Source organism: Condylostylus longicornis, unplaced genomic scaffold (assembly GCF_029603195.1).
Source record: "Condylostylus longicornis isolate FDR11 unplaced genomic scaffold, ASM2960319v2 ptg000018l, whole genome shotgun sequence".
Taxonomy (NCBI): Eukaryota; Metazoa; Arthropoda; class Insecta; order Diptera; family Dolichopodidae; genus Condylostylus; species Condylostylus longicornis.
In genome coordinates this window covers 4,178,817-4,198,713 of record NW_026577987.1, presented here as the reverse complement: position 1 = coordinate 4,198,713, position 19,897 = coordinate 4,178,817, and the positions used below count along the sequence as shown (strand labels likewise).

The 19,897-nt window shown below is 26.6% G+C and overlaps 1 protein-coding gene across 2 annotated transcripts in view; it reads left to right on the top strand.

Moving 5' to 3' along the window:
• The first annotated feature begins 13,690 nt into the window (after nt 1-13,690).
• Nucleotides 13,691-19,897, top strand: part of LOC129606335 (neurogenic protein mastermind-like) — a 139,209-nt gene continuing 133,002 nt past the window's right edge. Inside the window, exon 1 of one of the 2 annotated variants that reach the window (XM_055516601.1) lies at nt 13,691-13,939. The gene's annotated coding sequence lies outside the window, so the exon portion shown is untranslated. The remainder of the gene's footprint in view (nt 13,940-19,897) is intronic. The other variant, XM_055516607.1, reaches the window with a different exon arrangement.

Sequence of the window (19,897 nt, the reverse complement as noted above, 5' to 3'; positions counted from 1 at the left end):
CAAGATTCTACACTAGGGGAGTCTGCTCTCTCATATGCAATGATTAAAAATTGGGTAGCGCGTACGTATACATATTCTTCATTCAAAAAAGTAGAAGACTAAATAATAGATTTGCGATTGTACTCTTAGACTTGTAATGCACTGTCAGATTGATAGAAATATACGTATATAATTTCTATATGGAAATCCTTCGTAATCCTTGGAAATTCATCATCTTAATAAGCTATAGTCTTGATGTTATAATTCTCCAAAATTTGTTTTTCTGTTATAAAATATAAAATATCAAACTCTTCCTCTCTTCAGGTACCCTCTTTCCTGACTTTGAATTTCTTCTTTTTCTTTATTCTTAATTTTGTATCTCACAACTACTACTAATAATATTAAAAGAAGAATTGATTTTTTTTCACCAATAATACTTATAAATTTATAATTTTCCTCCTCATCCAAATACAAACTGTCTAACTTACACTATATAATTGTAAAGAAAAACCTTATTCTGTACTTGATCAAAAACTACGTTCGTATTTTATTATAGTTTGTGGCAAATGTATTATTATTGCATATTCTTATTAATTACAGTACTAACAAAATGGTTTATTAATTAAATTCAAAGCATATTATTCCCCGTTTATATTAATATAAATTTTATTTTGTAAGCAGCAAGTATAAATTAAAAGCAAAAAAAACAAATGGTTATAAGATACCTATAATTTATTTTAATTTCCAACAAGAATTTTCTTCCTCCCTCCCCACCTCCTCTATGGTATATTATAAACCATTAAAACACATTATTTTGTGATAATCAATTTTCTATATCCTTTTTCATTATAATCACACTTTTCTCATATTTATTATCATTCCCTTTATCCTCTCTAGAATCTCCTGACTTCAGGACGGCATCTCTCATACTTTCTTTTTATTGTAGTAAATTATTTGACCAAATAAATCGTTTTCAATATCTTCTCATTTCTCACACACAAACTGCAATATTACATACTTACATTACAAAATATATAGAAATTATGTTTTCGTTAAGTTGAAATTGAGTATTGAGACGAAAACAGAAAAAAAAACTACAACAAAAGCAAAACAATTATTCCTTTTAAATACCTTTAAACGTGGTATCCTGCCAACCTGTTAAAAGTATATGTACGTGTGTATAAGTAAACTTTTACAATATTGCCAGTTTAATTTATTCGATTATAATTCTTTTATATACGATCGCTCGTATTTTATATTGCTTCTACTTTACTTAGTGACTCTTTTTATTATTTTCTTTTTTTTCACTTTAATATTTAGCTTTCATTACTTTTCGTTTCTTGGATCAGAATCTAGTTATTTATATCCAATTAATTCCAATTCTGACATTCTAATTCTCTAATTAAAAGCTTGTACTTTCTGGTTATTTACGCACGCAGTAAACATAAATCGAACGTACTCGAATCTCCAAACTCCTTAAAAAGTTAAAGTAATACATAGCTTTTAGGAGTCTTACAATTTTTGAAATATGGGAAGAAAATTTTAAGCATAAAACATTTTAGTTTTCCTTCATTATTCCAAGTTCGGTGATCAAAAAATGAAGCAACTGTAAAATTATTGCAATGTTCTTTTGTTTTTGTTTTCATCTAAATTTATTTTCATTATTTTCTTTCCTATTTCTCATTTAATTTCAATAAAATATTCATATAGACAAAAATTTGGAAGTTAAAATGAAGAAAACGAAAAAAACCAAATGTTCTAATGGTCCTTTACCACAAATAATAATGACTCACACTTATGTACACGTATACATTTGTAATATACGCATAAATAAATTCAAATTCATATCAGATACGTGGCGAAAAAGTTAAGAACTTAAAAAAGAAAATCAAAATAGACGGGAACATAAATCACAGGAAGTAGACAAAAAAGGATTTAAACCAAAAACAATAAAATGCCTTTTTATTTTTCTCTATAAATTTTGTTGGAAAAATTAAACGAAAAATAAGAAATTTTAAACAATGATTTTTGTTTTTGTAAAACAATTTCTAATTTCCTTTACTTATTATTTGAATTAAGGAAATCTACAGTCTAGTAGGTTGCCCATAAATAAAAAAGGAAACGCAAAATATTTACCGTACCACCAAATATTGTTATTGAGAACTTACCACCTTTTCATTTAATAATTTTAAAGTAAAAAATGGCAAATATTATTGCGTGAAATAATTTGTGACAACAAAGATAAAAAACATAAAATAAAATTCAATTTTATCTATATAAAATTTTATATTCTGCTACACTTTTAAGGTAAAATAAAAACACTATGGCTATAATCAGTGTCGGATTTAACTATCAAGTGAAGCAAGATTCAGCCTAATGAATCAAAAAGATGAAACCAGTTAAAAAACACTTATTTTAAAATTCAATAAGAAAAAAATTTTGTGATTAAACAACTTAAGACACCATGGATTTAAAACAACAAAATTCTAAAACGTTAGACCAATTCCAAAAACGATGGATGTCTGACACAAACGTATTAATTGAAAAACGAACGAAAAAATTAATATTTGGTTACGGCTGATGAGGAGTTCGGTAATGCGCTCCTTGATGAGCTTTTTCGTGCGAAATTGATGTCCAGGATGATGTGCCGAATTATATTTTCATCATCCGTACATGCAAGTTTTAGGAGACTCCTTGTGACTTTTTTTTAAAAAAGGTCTACGAGTGTCGAAGACTGACTTTCTGATATTGGGGAGGAATGGAATTGAAAGGATCAGGGTAAAGGATCAAGATCGTTTTGTCTCAGAGATTCCTCTCCTGAGGCTCTTTAGGGAGTATAATAAGTTACTATAGACAGTTGCGGGCACTGTTACCCCAGTTCTTCTAATCTCGAAATCTGCAAATCTATACCAAAACCTTCATTAAGCTTTCTCTACTCAATTAAGGTTGTTATGAAGGCAACAATGATCGACGACTGGTATTACTACAGTTATAACTAGAATAAGCTGTACAATTTAAAAAATTAAAAGATTTTCAAAAAATTAGAATTTGAGTTCGTTGTTTAATTTGACACTTAGTGTTTTGCGTAATTTCCAGTTCCATAGTGACGCAATTAAAGAACTTGGTCGAAATGCTTGATAATTCTTATTTCGGAAAATTAAATTCTGTATTTAAAATTAGACCACCTTAAATTAAGGTAACTTTAACATATGATCGTAACAGGATACGTCATTTACAAGGTGGTCAAGTAAATAAACTTATTTAGCTATTAACATTTAGGTGTATTATCATCCGCATTTGACATTAAGTTGCATTTCGGATGTGTGACAATGTTGTATGTTTAAACAAACACAAATTTATGGTACTATAAAAATTGTGAAAGTCTGTAACAGTCACAAGACTGAAATTAACCCTGTAACTCAAAATTATTTTTTGTATGAATTTGTGGATTTTACTTGTTGACTAAGACATGTTTCGAACATTTTAACTATTGCTTATATTTAGGAATTCGTTATTTAAATCATGTCGATAATTTGAACTCACTGTGAATTATCTGAACTTGTAAACAATTTTTAGAGTTTTTAAAAATAATGTTAACATACTGCGTGTAAAACCGTCTTATTTATAATATAATAATATTTTCTTGTGATAATAATGAATATTGAAATCTAACTCTTAGGTAAAGCGAAAGTTCTTAGGTATAGTAGGATTGTTTATATGTAATATGAATTCGGGACTAACTTATAATATAATATTCTAACTTATATATAAATTACTTTCCCCATAAGGCAATATTATTAAATTAAAAGATTCCCGTACTTTTTCATCTTTAATATAAATTTGAAAGAATGTATATCTCACTTCATCTTACCATTAAATAGCACGTTTTATTAAATAATCTCACTTTAATGTTCTCCTTATTTCACCTTAGACTATGATGAGAATTCACAGGATTTTCCTTATTCCCACAAAAAATTTTTTCATATTATTTTTATTTTACCTGTTCATATCTACGACATCATCTCTATACCAATTCCAAAAACAGTGCACTAAGGTTCTTTTTGTACATGTAGTATACATTTATGTACATAAAATCTTCAGGATTTTAATTCATTACGAAGAACTTCTCTAAAGTCCTTCTTTTAGTTTGTTTTTCATTTATCCTTGTTTTTTTTTTTTTTAGGGAAGATTAATTAATGTTAACCACAATTTGGACAGCATAAATCTTTCAAGATATAAGCAAACACAGTTAAATAATATTGTGTATATATTAAAAGAAGAAGGATACAATGATAAGGATATAACAGTGGTATAGAAAAAAATAGAAAAGAAAGAATGTAAGAACACAAGAAAATCGAAAACCAAAAAAAAAAACTAAAAAAAACGAGTAAAAAGTAATAAAATCTTATCTTATTTATACCTTATTTTGTGGAGGCAAAGCACCCAAAAAAATGTAATTATAATTAAAATGAAACGAAAAAATAAAAAGGATAAATAAAAAAATTAAAATTAAGTATAAAGAATACGAAGAAATCCTACAAAACTGAAAAAGTCAAGTACAGAAAAGATTTTGATTTTTATTTAAAAAAAAAAATGCAAAAAAGTAAAAATGGAATTACAATTGAAACAATGATTTTGTGAAAAATTTTTTTATTCAAGAATTCTTAAGGTAACATTGTCATTTTTTAAATGAACATACTTTTTGTCTGAGTTATTGTCTGAATTCTCTTTATAATTTCGATAGGGAAAAGTATTTAAGAGTTCATAAAATATATTTAATGTACTTATTAAGGAATATTGAGATCTTATTAAGGAATTCGTAGGCTCCTCCAATTTCAATGCGATTCTTATGCTATATATATATTGATAATTTTCAACGTGATTTTTTAAAAATATTCAAATTGCATTACCATTATTCCATTACATTTTCACAATGTAGGTTTTACAAACTATATTTAGAAGATTTTAAATTTTTTTAATTGGCGTGTAGTAATACAATAACTATAAGCTTCAATTAATATAGAAATCTCACATAATAATTTTAACATATCTCAAATAGTGCCACTGTCTGGACGAACAAGATTCACCAAACAGAATTTTGCTTACAGGCAAAATAAATATTTGTGGTTATTCATCAAGCTCTATGTTAGACACAATTTTAATATTGTATTACCAAAAATTAAAATTTATTAACAAAATATTAATAGGTAACGCGCTTTAATCAGCAATGGTCAATAGCTCCGTTTTTTGCTATGTACTATTTTGTAAAATCGAAAGTAATTAAGTGTGTAATGCATCGCATAAATGTAGAATTGGATTGCTTTAAATATTCTTTAAATGTTAATCATACAAAAATATGCACACATTGTAGGTATAGAAATCTATAACTGTAAATTTAAGAACGCAACCTGAAACTGATAGTAATTTAAAAATTTAAGTAAAGTAAAAATTTTAAATTTTTTTTTAATTATTTTGTAAGGTGAAAAAAACTTGAGGAACCAAATGATTTATTTAAATTTTAATTCAGCTTTATTCGCTTGAAATAAAAATATTTATCCCAATTATAGACAATTATTTAAGCCAAATCTAATTGAATTCAGCATAATTAAGCGGATTAAGTAATATTTCTCCTGTATCTATGCAATATTTGTATTTTAATAGAATGTCTATTCTAAATGTATGCAATCTTCTAATCTTAAATAAAAAGTTCTATCCTAAATGTATGCAATCACAAGTAAGAATTTTATTTCTGATGGTATTGTGGAAACTATTTTTTCATATATTTTGGTACGTTCTTATTTAATACAACAATAAATAGCAATTGTACTGCTATACCACAAAACATTTCCTTAAATTTTTTAAATAAAATTTTTGTAATTTTTTAATACACAAAAATGTGCAATAGTTATTAAACTAAACGAGCATTCTATTAAACAGATTTGTGCTATGTGCTAAACACAACTCAGCAACTATACTAATAATTACATTTCAAAATTATATTTACGATATTTTGTAAAACTTATATGAATAATTTTTCAAGCACGTACTTAAAAGTTTTCTAATTTTTTTAAATATTAGAATTCGCCAATAATTGAAGTCCTTCCTTCTTAAAAGATACAAGTTTTTATTACATCAAATTTATTATCAAATTTAATTATAAATCATCCTGATTAAACTATCATAGAAAAACAATACTCAACATAACCTCATTTTATGAAATAATAATAATAAGTATGCATATTTATGAGGTTATCAGTTCAGCTATGAAACAACTTGCATTTTAATTTTATCCATTACATTTCAATGTACAATTACAAACCATGATTGTTTATGTAAAGATTACAACTGCAGAAAAAGTAAATTAATAGGTCAGGATAAGAGTATTCAATTAAAAGAAGAACAAATAGATTTTTTTAAGTAAATAAATATGCAGCTTACTTTTCAATAGAGTAATTCACTTGGAAAAATGTAAATTGTAAAAAATATATTGAAAATAAAAATTAAATAATATTCAATTATCTATGAAAAACTTGTGAAGATGAGTGAATAATTGCAAAGAGCTAAATATTATATGTTAAATGAGGCAGCACTCAAGCAATATTCTCTTGGCAAATACAAAAGTACTCCAAGCAAACTCATCTTAATTATAAAACTGTTTGCAATTTTATAATATTGAGAGTGCTGCTATTCCAATTTAATTTACTAAACTAATAAGACCATTATATAAAGGTTAAATTCTATTTCAAACTTGAACAGTTATTTTTTATTAGAATTGACCATGTGTGTTGTCTAGTTAAATCTAGTTACTATGGGACAACACGCACCTTTATATAACCCGCGGGTTAAATGTAACCACATCACAATAGTTTGTTAATGGAAAAATCTAGACTTTCTTAAACTCATACACCTGTAAAAAAACAAATTATCTTTCAAGTGATTACAACGAAATTGTAATAAAAAAATCAGAATTTAACAGCACATAACCGACCGCAAGTTTAGCGGAAGTATTCAATAAGATGAAATTTTCTTTTAAACATTTTCTCAAATTTAAAATATGCTAGTACGCTTTAACTAGAGTACCTAGTTATGAATGGCATACCTAGAAAAATGTAAATTCGGCTCTTAGCAGATGTTTAATTTATTTTATTTAGTTTGGTTGTGACAAACAGACTCCAAATATTTAATCTCTAGAAATTCCGTCACTTAGTTTCTCTAATATGAAAAAAAATATAAAATTTTGCCCTGGTTCAGTTTAAAGACAACACAAAAACAAATTTGATAACTAGTTCTGCCAAACTTGAGATATTGATCTACACAAGCAAAGTGACAAGCAAAAACAGATTAACATCTCTCTAAAAAGAGCTCACAATATAAAATTTGGTACTATAACAAATTTTCCTTTACTGTATGCAATGCGGTTGATAAAAATCTACTGCATATTAAAAATTGCCGCAATAAATCATAATTACTCGTATATTCTAATAAGAATGTAAAATTATTAAAACAATAATAAAATAATTTTCAGTCTGCAAGTTACCTTAATTTCAGCTTTTAGTTTGCCCTACAAGAAACTAAGCAGAGATAGCCGCACTTTAGCATAGTTATTACATGTTTACGCGTATATTAATGTGGATTGCATATATTGATCATTCTAAATGTGAATGTATTGGGAATGTGAATGTATGTGTGATGTTTGTAATATTCTTCACAATACAAACATCTCAACGAGAAAATTAATATACATTTGTAATATAAAATTTTCCACAATATATAAGAGTATAAGAGTAATGGATTGCATATATTGATCATTCTAAATGTGAATGTATTGGGAATGTGAATGTATGTGTGATGTTTGTAATATTCTTCACAATACAAACATCTCAACGAGAAAATTAATATACATTTGTAATATAAAATTTTCCACAATATATAAGAGTACCGAAAGTCGTATAAAGGAAGGAAATCCAGGACGACAATAGCAAATACGAATTCTATCAAAATCGTCTATGACTCCTTTTAAGTTACTTTAATAGCAGAGATTTCAGAAAGAAACATTCAAGATCGAACTGTTTAACTATTTTTTTGAAGAATACAAACAAGTACAAATTTCAAAGTAAATATTTGGTAAAAAACACTTCCTCTAACACTTTTTTTAATGTGGTCTTTAAAAACTTTATTTGAAAATCCACTTATCATTTATTTTCCATATATTGTAAATTATTGAAATTCATTAAACATCACCAGTAATTTCTGTATATTAAAATGTTTTAATTTTATTTATTAATTCTATGTCAAATTTTCTTCTGCTTATTTTTAACAAATTCATTCAAATTCACTGCAAATACGTAGGTACATATTGTAAATTATATAACAAGTATATATTATCATAAGCACATAAATGAGTACAAACAAGCTTAATTCAATTTGCCATATCCTTTTTCTTGAGATAAATAAAAAAAAATAAAAAAAATCGTAGAAATAGAGAAAAAACTGAAAAAAAAATACAAAAAAAGTAGAAACTTAAATAGTCTAGAGTACGAGAAGTATCCTTATTGTTCTTAAAAGTTTCCTGTAAAGCATACTCTCAGCTTAATGGAGTAATTTCCTCGAAAAGTTTACCAAAAACAAAAAAAAAACAATATAAAAAGCGTAGCTAAAATAAAAAACACACAAAAATTAAAGAAATAATGAAGAAAAATAAACTTTCAAACGTTATAATGTAAATGGCAACCTAAGAAGGATAATGTACTCGCAACACAATATAAGCCCATGCATAATTTATAAATTTGTTGCAACAAAACAAAACTCACAAAAATATGTGAGCTGACATTTTAAACAGCATTTACAACAAAAGCTCTACAAACAAGTATTCTGTGTTCAAAAAAAGCAAGGATACTTTATATAATTTTAATTTTGTTTACGTTTAAGAGAGCCAATTAATATCTCATATAAGCCATTCTGAAATTAGTCTAAACAATTTTTGAAATTAATTTGAATTTTTTTAGAAACCAAGTGTTTAATTAGACAAATTTAGAAAAATTTGTGATTTTATTAGAGCAAGACATTTGCACTCTTTGGGACTGATAACATAAAAAATTTTTTTCTTTCAAATATTTAAGGATCATGGATTTAGCAGTAAATGAATATTCTGCTCTACAATATTTCTTCATGGACAATATTACCATCTTATTCATACTTATATACTTTAAGGATGGGTTCATACATATGTATACGATACATGTACATCTGATGTTATCAGCATGTAATCCATTGACGTGGGAATTTTTTGAATAATATTTAAAGTACGAACCACTTTTTTTTAAATTTCAATTAAATAAATAAATACATAAATATTTTTTGTAATTTCTTATAGTTATAGTTGTTGCGGAAAATGCTGGAACATGCTGCAATTGCGTTGAGCTAATATGTATTTTAGCGGAAATTCTTCGGTTGCTTTTACCAAATTCAAAAGCATGATAAATAGTTTATATTCTAGAGAAGTAAAATACACCTGAGACTGACCATGGTAAAAACTATTAGGGTTTCATGGACAATATTTAGAAAATATTACAGCACATTTACAGAAGTCTCAGTATTTTCAAAATTTTTCTAATTCTTTACGAGTAGAAGTATTAAACTGTTTTATTTACTGTGATGAACAGCTAATAACAAGATTTGCCACAGATAACAAGCTTACTTTGAACTGAAACAAGCCATGTTTTTCTAATAAATGTCACACGTGCTCAAGTAAAGCAATCATAAATTTTACTCAAATTTTCAATAATTTTTCAATCTCCAAAGTTAGTTTTATTGTCTACCCAGTTTAGGCTTTAATATATGTAACTAGACTCGGACACCTTTAAAGTTTCCTATTTTATTTAATATAAGAGTGTAAGGAAAACAGATTTTTTAATAAATTTTCTTAAAAATAAAATTATTGAATGTTTCTTTAATCAACAATGAAATTTTTATTTTGAAAAACAAATGTTTTCATTTTGTTGTTTCTTAAAACACCTTAAAACCAGCAACGCACAATTCTAAGTAGCCACAAATATTTGGTCAATTTTACCTTAGAATAAAATAGAAAGTATCAATTTAAATTTTTAAAGTTTTTACCCTTTTTTAACTATGTTTATTTCAATGTTCATGTACGTATTTTTATTTATTTTTTATATTATTATTTTTGTATGTAATTTTTTTCCTTTCTATTATAACAAGTGCCATCTGCCCTTCAACTTCTCAAACTGTTACAATAATTTTTAGTACAAATTTACGATATTTATTTCGTTTAAAATTACAGTGGTTTGTGTCTAGATACCTTAACAAAATTTTTTAAACTAAAACCAGATTTCTGAATAATATTGTTTGTTTTTACCATTGCTCATTGCTTTTTATCAAAAATTGTGCCATCTGTCCCTATAATTCGCAAGAAATTTTTATCTATGTATAACAAATTGAAGTGGTTCGTGTCCATTATCCCGGATGAAAAAAGATATTATTAATTTCACACCTACGGTAAATATAATTAATTACGGTAAATATTGTGTTAAATTTAAATAGATAAACTTTCTTTTCAACTAAGAAAAAATTTAAATAATTTTATTTTGCAATAATTTCAAAAATATCTGCGCAATAATGCTAAATTATAAAATATTAACATTGCGGCAGTAACGTATAAAATGAAATTGAAAAATTTTTTGTTTAGATTCAGACCCCTCTTTTGGCTACATCTTGTTACGAATTTTTACAAAAATAATTTGCTTTTATTTAACAATCTTAATTTTTTGGGTATAATCTTGTTTCAAAACCATTTTCGAAAATAAGATAGCCTACGTTAGCTATGCTCTTTTTTGCTCCTGATCAAGTTCTAGGTTTTATATAATTTAAAAGAACGTTTCGGGTTTGTGAACTGAATAAATCTTTAAAGTTGGTAAACCTATCGTTGCTTGTACTTTGTGTTGTGAATGTAAAACAATGGTATGGTAGGGAATACAAATTTTGAAATAAAAATTTCTCATTTTTCGCTTTCGCAACTTTAAAACAAAAAAAGTACGTAAGCGCTACTCGTAACACATAGCATTACTAAAAATTTAAGACCTGAATAAAACCATATAATTAGCTGGATTTCGAACTGTCATTTTTTTATATTAAATGACCAATCTAGAACGTGAGCTGAGTCAAAAGAATACCGCTATAATTTCAGATTAACAGTAAAAATGGTGATAGATTGACAAAATGGAAATGGAATATGGATTAATTTAATCCATTCCATTTCTATATTCCATTCCTATATCATTATTTCCTCTTTTAGCCACTAGGTGGATAAAGGTCAATATATGAGATAGAAGTTTTTATAAAGTTATACATTTCCTTTACAAATCCGATCCCAGTAATGGAAATACATTTCCGCTACCAGCCCGATGGAAATGTTTTAGAATTGGCGTTATTTTAATTTTTACAAAGAAAATTTCTAAAACAAAATCTCAAATAAATTTTCTAAAAAATTTCTTATTGTATTTGATTATTAGCTTTTATTGATTCAAACACGGCAAAATGGTTAATCATTTGTATAAATTAGACTTGACTGTGTAATAAAAAAAACTAAGTGTAGAATTTGAATGCTGCAGGATGTCAGGGGTTCATGTTATCGAAATAGATCTAGTCAGAACTCATAAGTTGAAAGATAAAAATCACATAGGTAAGTGATGTAAGGTATTTTGTTTAGCATAGATAGCAAATCAATTTGAGCTTGTTCAGATAGAGAGGAAGGGTAATCGGATCATCCCAAGGAAGGCAACGTAGCGCAAGCTTTAAAACAATTTCGTTGAATTTAATTCTATTAACATGGACATTGTAATATGGTGACCACACTTGTGAAGCCTACTCGAGATGAAGGCGAACAAGGGAAGAGTACAACGAATGTACTCTTCAAAATGTACGGATCATTAAAATCATTAGATGATCTTCTAATAAACCCAAACATAGCTTGGTTTGCCAGTATAGTTATAACATGCTTAATAAATGATAATTTGACACCAACCAACTCATTAAATGAATCAACGATTTTTAGACTCTGTTCGCTTCATTTTTATATTAATGCGACTAAATGCTTTGTCTTGTATAAAACATCAGCTCGCATTTATTCAATTTGATTTTTACATTATTACATGTAATTACATTTAAACATCACCTGCACACCACATGCGAATGTTGTTCAAATCGACTTGATGGAAAATCGCGTCGATCATCACTAACTGCAATAATAAAAATTTTTGCTCCTAAAACGCTATCTTGAATCCACAAAATTAATTTGACCGTTTCAACTTTTTGACATTCATACGAATATTTTCAGGCCTTTGAGACAGTGACCAAAAACGACTTAAATACAATCTCAATATTTTTCCATCGGAATAGTGGTTCAACTACTCATTTCGTCTATATAAAACTTATAAATTACAGGATTTTATAGTTTTTCGAAGCATAGTTGAATGTTGTATGTTCGAGAAAATAAAAGTTTATAACTTCTCCCAAATTTTATCGGACTAATCGGGTTAAAGATCCTTATTACCAATTATTACTAAACTTTTAAAATTCTTATAGAATTTCTTCTTCTATAAGAAATACAACAATATTGCCGTTATGTGCGCAAAATGCGTCATAATTTCGAACATGAAGATAATGTAAAAGAAACATGCCGGACGATCAAACAGGTTTTGTCGGTCAATGTCACTATTTCGAACTTCGATAATAAAAAAGCGGATCGCACTTGTAGTTCTTTTTGAACGAACGATAAACAATAACATATTGTCAGTTTTTGATCGTAAATTCATAAAACTAAACAATCGGTATATTAACATCATTAAGTCCTTATTAATTTTTTAGGATTTGTATTCTTGACGCTATTATTTTGAAAAACATAAAAAAATAATATAAAAGGAAGAACAGAGACTGAATAATAAAGTTGAATTAAAAGGACACAAATTCGGACAATAGTCCGAAATAAATATAAGTATGTATCACGAAAGATTTATAAATAAACCTTTTTTCATTAGATCTTCATCTCTGGATTGTGCTGTGAATAAAACACGACATTGCAAATTTCAATTCACTGTAAATGCATTGAAAGACAGAACTCAACATTGCAATGCAATAATATTACTGTTATATTATGCTGTAGACTGTAGAGTGTAGAGAATACAGATTACAGTACAGTGTAAAAATCTACACATGTGACGTATGTATGTACTTATAATATTATGTAGTGCGAAGTCTAAAGCATTGGTTGTATTGTATTGTATAGTATGTTCAACTGTTTAATATTTTTTTTAATTTTCTAAATTCCCTCTCACCTCTTTCTCAATGTGTTTGTTATTTTGTTTTCTTATTTTTGGTTTTTTTTTGTTGTTTTTAGTTTGTTAGTCAGTCGATATAAAACTGTATTATGGGGTGTACGTGTATCGCGTGTTTTGTTTTTTCTTTTTTAAAGTAATAAACATATTGTTCATCGTAAAACTATATTTAAATTTCCGTTTAAACTACGTACATAAGAGTGTTTTAACTTAATTAATTCAACTATTTAACAAAATAAATGCGTGTCCTCTAAGGTTAAAATGATTGGAAATGAAAAAATAATTGATAAATGGTGAAGATTTTTTAAAATTAATTTTGTTTTCTTGAAAAAAAATTAAAAAATTGAAATTCTTAACCTTATCCTGTGTATTATAGTGAGAAACATTAATATTTATAATAATTTTATAAGTGAACTTTTGTAAACAGTGAGTAAATTTTGTATTAAAATTAAATTCGAATATTATTTTAAGGAAAAAAAAGTATTGTTTAGATATTTAAATATCCACATTTTATCGTATCTTATTGTAATTAACTAATTCAGCAACTAATTGCTTTAATAACGTAATTTATTGAATACAAGTAGTTATTCGAACAAATTGACAAATACCATGTAAGTATGAAAGGCAAATAATATTAAAAGTGATACTCTGATTAACATACATGTTTCAAAAAGCGGTATTTTGTATTTTTACACATTACAATAACAAAAATAACATTGAATTACAGTAAAAACAAATTGAAATAAAAATAATCTGAAAGTTTCATTCAACTTTACAGTGTTTACTCATTTCAAATAAATGAGAGAATTTTTTGTTTTGTCTATTATTTTTGATAGTCGTATCTCAACTCAACAAATCTATATGTACAATATTTTGCACACGACGTTGTACTCGGCCTAACAGAAACAAATGCCTGGACATTCATGTTTATACTTTTATTATTAAATTGTTTTGGTATTTACTTTTTAAAATTTGTTGTCACATTGTTATTATTTCAAACTTTTTAGAACTTATTTTTTGTATATTAATAATATATTCTTCTACATTAATTTTAATGCATTAAATCACAAAAAAATTGGAAAATTTTTATTTAGTCAGAATTAGATCAATATAATATTTATACAATATAATATTATTGGCTAGACAGGTTGTTATTTCTCTCTTCGCTCAGTTATAGCCTTGCATGATGAATTTAGCTTGATACAACGTCATGATTTTTTGTTTAAGAATTTATAGTACGCATACTGGTATATTCACTAGAAGGTTCTCTCTTGTTGTGTACAATATCTTTGTTTATATTTTCCAGACAACATCATAAAAAATTACAGTACTTACACATACTAATAGAAGCATGCGAATGTATTGAAATATTTTGTATTAAAAATTTGACATTTTGGTTTTTTTTGCAGTGTTGTCACTCTCAAAATTTTTCTTTATCTTAAAGTTTTTTTTGTCAAAATCTAGAAAAGAAATTTTCTTATCTAATTAAATCTGGTATGCTATTTTTCTATAAAAATTAATTCAGAAAAGTATACTCTGCTAAGATAAAAAAAGCAGAACGTTTTTCTTAAATACGGATTAAAATAATATAATTCCAGGTTATAATTTAAAATGAGCCCAGAATTGGTATTAAAGACCTCGAGTGTTGATTCTCTTTTGTTTTTTAGGAAAAAAGGGGAGGGGGGGGGTAATACCCTGTGTCTAAGGTAGTTTTGAAAATCTGTTTGACAAATATTTGATCAGCTTCGAAACTGTTTGCAACTTTTTTCACTAATTAGACCTACATGACGATAATATGTATGGTTGATGTCAAACTTACCGTTTTTGTGTAATAGTTGCTTAAACATGAAATATTTACTTATTTGAAAAACGTCTCAGAAAAATTTTTGTTCAATTTTATATGATGGCATTCCCTTTTTTTATTAGGTTATACAAAGTTGTATTTGTGCGTCATTACACCACATTATTTTAGAAACATATTCTTTAAAGAATGTTTTTTAAAGGTGAGATTAATATTTTTTTGTTAAATATCTTATAAGTATAACTGACGTACAAGTCTATTCCGTTTTATTATATTTTTTCTTTTTTCATTTCAAAATGTTGCAGGAAGAGCGAGAGTGCAATTTCATATATAGTATAATATGACGGCACAAACTATAAATCAACTGAGAAAATAACAATATCTAAACGAGTAATGTTAAGAAGACGGGAAACGTGAAAAACGAAGATGCAAAATATTTTTTTCAATGTATTGGAGAGCATTTTGAATTTCGTATTTTATAACTTTATGAAAGAGAATTGTAGAAATTAATATATAAGTACATATGTAAATATCGTCTACAGGTGTTCGTTAAAACAACTAAATTTCATAAGCTCATATACTTAGATTTAATTATGAAATATAAAATATTAAAACTTAAACAATTAAGTATTAAATATCGAAGAAATCTATGTGAATCTATCTGTGAAGAAAATTTCTAGTTTAGAACAAGTTTAACTACACTAATAACGTATAATATTGTTTTTGCAGCAATAATTTTTGAATATATTGTGTAATTAAAAATTAATTAAGATTATATCAAAACATTTTTTCCCTTATATAAAATAACATTTAAAATAAGTGTTTTATTAGTATGTATTTCTATTTCACACGTCCAACTTGAATTTAAATATTTTTCTAAGTTGGTATTGAAATGTGCAATATCTTAATTCGCGCTATTATCTGCGGTACTTACTTTTGATCATATTTATTCTAGCACTTTCCTTCTCTATTTGTTTTGTTTTGTGTTTGACAGTCAGATATTGCTTCCATATTTTGTAAAATTTACAAAGTGTTTTAAAGTTTGTTACTCATGTTTTAACTAAAAATTGCATATGCAAAAGCAAATTTTTATTTATCGCGAGTAATAATTGGTAAGCCTTGTGTTATACTTCGACTGGTGTTTTTACGCTTCTTTTTTGTGCCCCTTGCTACTTTTCTCCCTCTCCTTTTTCAAATTTCCTAACATAACACAGTACATATATTGCACAGGGCACTGTACGCGGCATCTGATTATCGAAACACCGAAATAGTAGCTGCTCTTTTTCTCAGATAATTTATATACTAATCGCTTGTTGCAAACCGTTACGTAACAAAGCTCACGTTTTAACATCAATTGTGGACCTATTCTCTTTGAGAACATTCATTTTCATTCTCGGTATTTTATTGCTGATTAATATGTAAAATTTATGAGAGCCCTTTTCTAAAACTAGTTGTCTGACATTATGGAAGTGGCTACCAATGTTAGTGTTATTTTCACAAATATAATGTTATTCTTATAGTTCAGTTATAAAAATAATCTTCTTTGTCATTCTTTTTGTAGTTCAGTTAATTTCACACCTATCGTTTTTTGTTTACTTGCTAATAAATAGTTGATTCATCTTGATATAAATATTTTCTTTATAGTCTAATCAGAGTAAAAGAGAGCGAAATAAACGATGAAATCAAATGAAAGCAATGTTTTACAATAATTTTTTACTACACTCATTCAAAATCATACACCTAAAAATTTAATCATACTGTATTGCTACACAATTCATCAATTACAACTTTTAAATTAAGTTTTGGAAAATCGTCCCCACCAGAGTCTTATGTTTCATATCTACTGAACTCCTAAATATAATCCAAAATTTCTTTATTATATTGAATTTATTTATTGATTGATTTTATTTTGTATGATTCAGCAAGCAAACGATAGTTCAATATACATTTTACTGTATCTAAAATAAAAGTATTCATAAAAGATTTAGTTTGATCCGTTATAATACAAGACGTATTCATATGCACACATCAAGCTAAAATATTCTTTTGCTCTTAGAAATTCGTGCTTATGTGTTTTCAAATGCAATTACGTTTATGCACTTTCTCAGGCATTAAGAAACTGTCGGAAAACGTTATTTCATTTTAAGTATACCCTTACTATGGTCGGCAAGCGATCAGCTAAACGAGTCGAATGGGCTAGGCGAATCGAATGATATTTTAAATTATGATCGGCGAATGCTTTTATTCGCCAGATCCAAAATGTTGCTACCGCAAGACGTAAGAAAACCTACCGAAAATAATAAGGTTAACACCACACATATATACTTACATTGTTTTTGCTTTTTTGTAAAAACAATGTTTTTGCTTTTGTGCATTTTTCTATCCCTTTAGTGATTAGGGAGTTGTTCTCTATTTATTTATTTAAATGCGCGTATTGTTTTTGGTTCGTCTTTTTCACGCTTAAATTAATATTAAACAATCAATATTTTTTACAATAATTTGTAGAATTTTATAAACTTACTTTACAGATAGTTTAGATTCTTTCATTATATCACTATAAATGCTATAATACCAAATAAAAAAAACACTTATGCATTAATTTGATTGTTGGTTTCATTCGCCAAGTTTGTTACACAGAATTTTCATTCGAAATATTTGACAGCTCATTCGCCTAAGATTTCGCCTAAGGTGAATTCGCTAATCATAATACCAAAAATTCATATTCGCCATAAATTTCATTCGCTTCATAATTAGTTTATTCTCTTTATAAGAAATCCTGGTCCATTTGACTGTCTTCTTACAAATGTAACTTGTATTTAACTAGAACGTATCATAAGAGAAGTATTTACTGTGCAAATAAGAAAAGAGGTTTTAAAAGCTAAAAGAGTAAAACTTTTTTAAAACTTAAGATATACTTATTAAGGAGTTTCATTAGGCATTGTGCCTTTTTTTTTGTATGTATTTGCGTTGAACGAACTATTTCAATTTTTAACATTCTTATATTTTATTAAATGAATAGAGGCTTATAAATATAAGAGCAGATTGAAGTGTGGAAAGGATCGCAAAATAATAATTTTTTGTTCGATTCATTTTATTTTTTACACTACAATTCACAACTAAATACCTCTATAATAAAATATTTAAACATCTCCTGTTTCAAAGTAAACCTTGAAATTAAGACAACCTACTATCAGTCTTACTGATCCACAATGCGTACATGTACATAAGTATATTAAGATTTGTCCAGCTTATTCCAAATTTTTATTTGAATATAGTACATAAAACATGTAAAAGCATAAAAAATTAGAGAATGCAATACTCATATGTACGTATTTGTTCATATGCATGTACTTAGTACTTACATCTAGAATAAACGGAATTAGCCTTTCAACATTTTTCATTAAAAAGCTAAGAAATTTTGGTGAAACTAATAAGTTAACGGGGTGTCAGCACTTTATAACAATAGTACACTTAAGTAGATTGTTGAATTTATCTATGCACATATGGAATACAGTATTGTAAAAGAATTTTTATGAAAATCAATCGATTTAATATAAATTGGATTTTTCTCGTCTCTTATATTATGCATAAATAAAACGCGCACACTTCTTATATACATATATGTACATGTGATTTACTCGTATGTATGTAGGTTATTTAAAATAACCTAAAGATATTCTTATTTTAAATATTACGAATTAAACTTATTCGATTTCTCCCTTTCTTTGCCAATATTTGTTTAAATTTTTTTGCGAGTTGCTTTTGACAGCCTGGACAATTGTAGCAAATCCTCTCATATTGCATAGCATTTGAGAGAATTCACTTTAAATAAAGAGACTAAATAAAATTATTTCGTTTCAAAATGTACTAACGCGAAGAAGTCAAATGTACTCAAACACGAACAATGTCCAATCCTACATCTATTAGTTATAAAATTTTTGCTCATATAACTACATACATACATATGTATTTTTATTGTAAAGCAAACTTTAAAAATAAAACATCTGTGTAAAATTATCTGGAAAATTACAAAGAAGATAAATTTAAAACAGCAAAAATGTGTATAACCAGTTTCAAATTGTGATTGTATTGTACATGAAAAAAATACAGTCGAAACAGTGTAAAGGCAACACGTGTAAATGCAAAACCCCGTTAACAGTGTAAAAGTTTTATGCTTTCTCATTTTTGTAATTTTTTATTTTATTTTATTTTTGAAAAATATTTAAAATAAATAACCGAATAATCTGTAGGACCGATTTAAAATAAATAGAATAATAATTAAAAGTGTGTTAATTAAAAATGTAAAGTAAAATTTATTTTTCAAAAAGAAATTTTCATATTTATGCCTAATGAAGATAAAATTAAAAACTGCACCTGTTAAATGCAATTATATTCGGAATTTATCCGGTGTATTAGAATTACTGCAATAAATCTTTTTGTTTTTAGTTTTGCATAATTGCAAAATTAAAAACAGGGTTGGACTGTGCAATCTTTTAATTATTTATCCAAGTTTATACACATACAAATTATTAATAATATTGAGAAAGAGAAAAAATGTATCAAAAGAAGCCAGATATTAAGAAATATGAAGAATTGGAAAAATACTTGCTTGCGGCTTTCTATTTTATTGTACTCTCATTCCTTACTCTCAATGTTGTGTGGTGTACTGGTGTCAGATAATACTTCACATGAGAAAAATAGAACGTTATCTGATGTCCATTAAAGTTTGTTTTTACTAACGTTACAGAAACTAAAAATTTAATTCTGT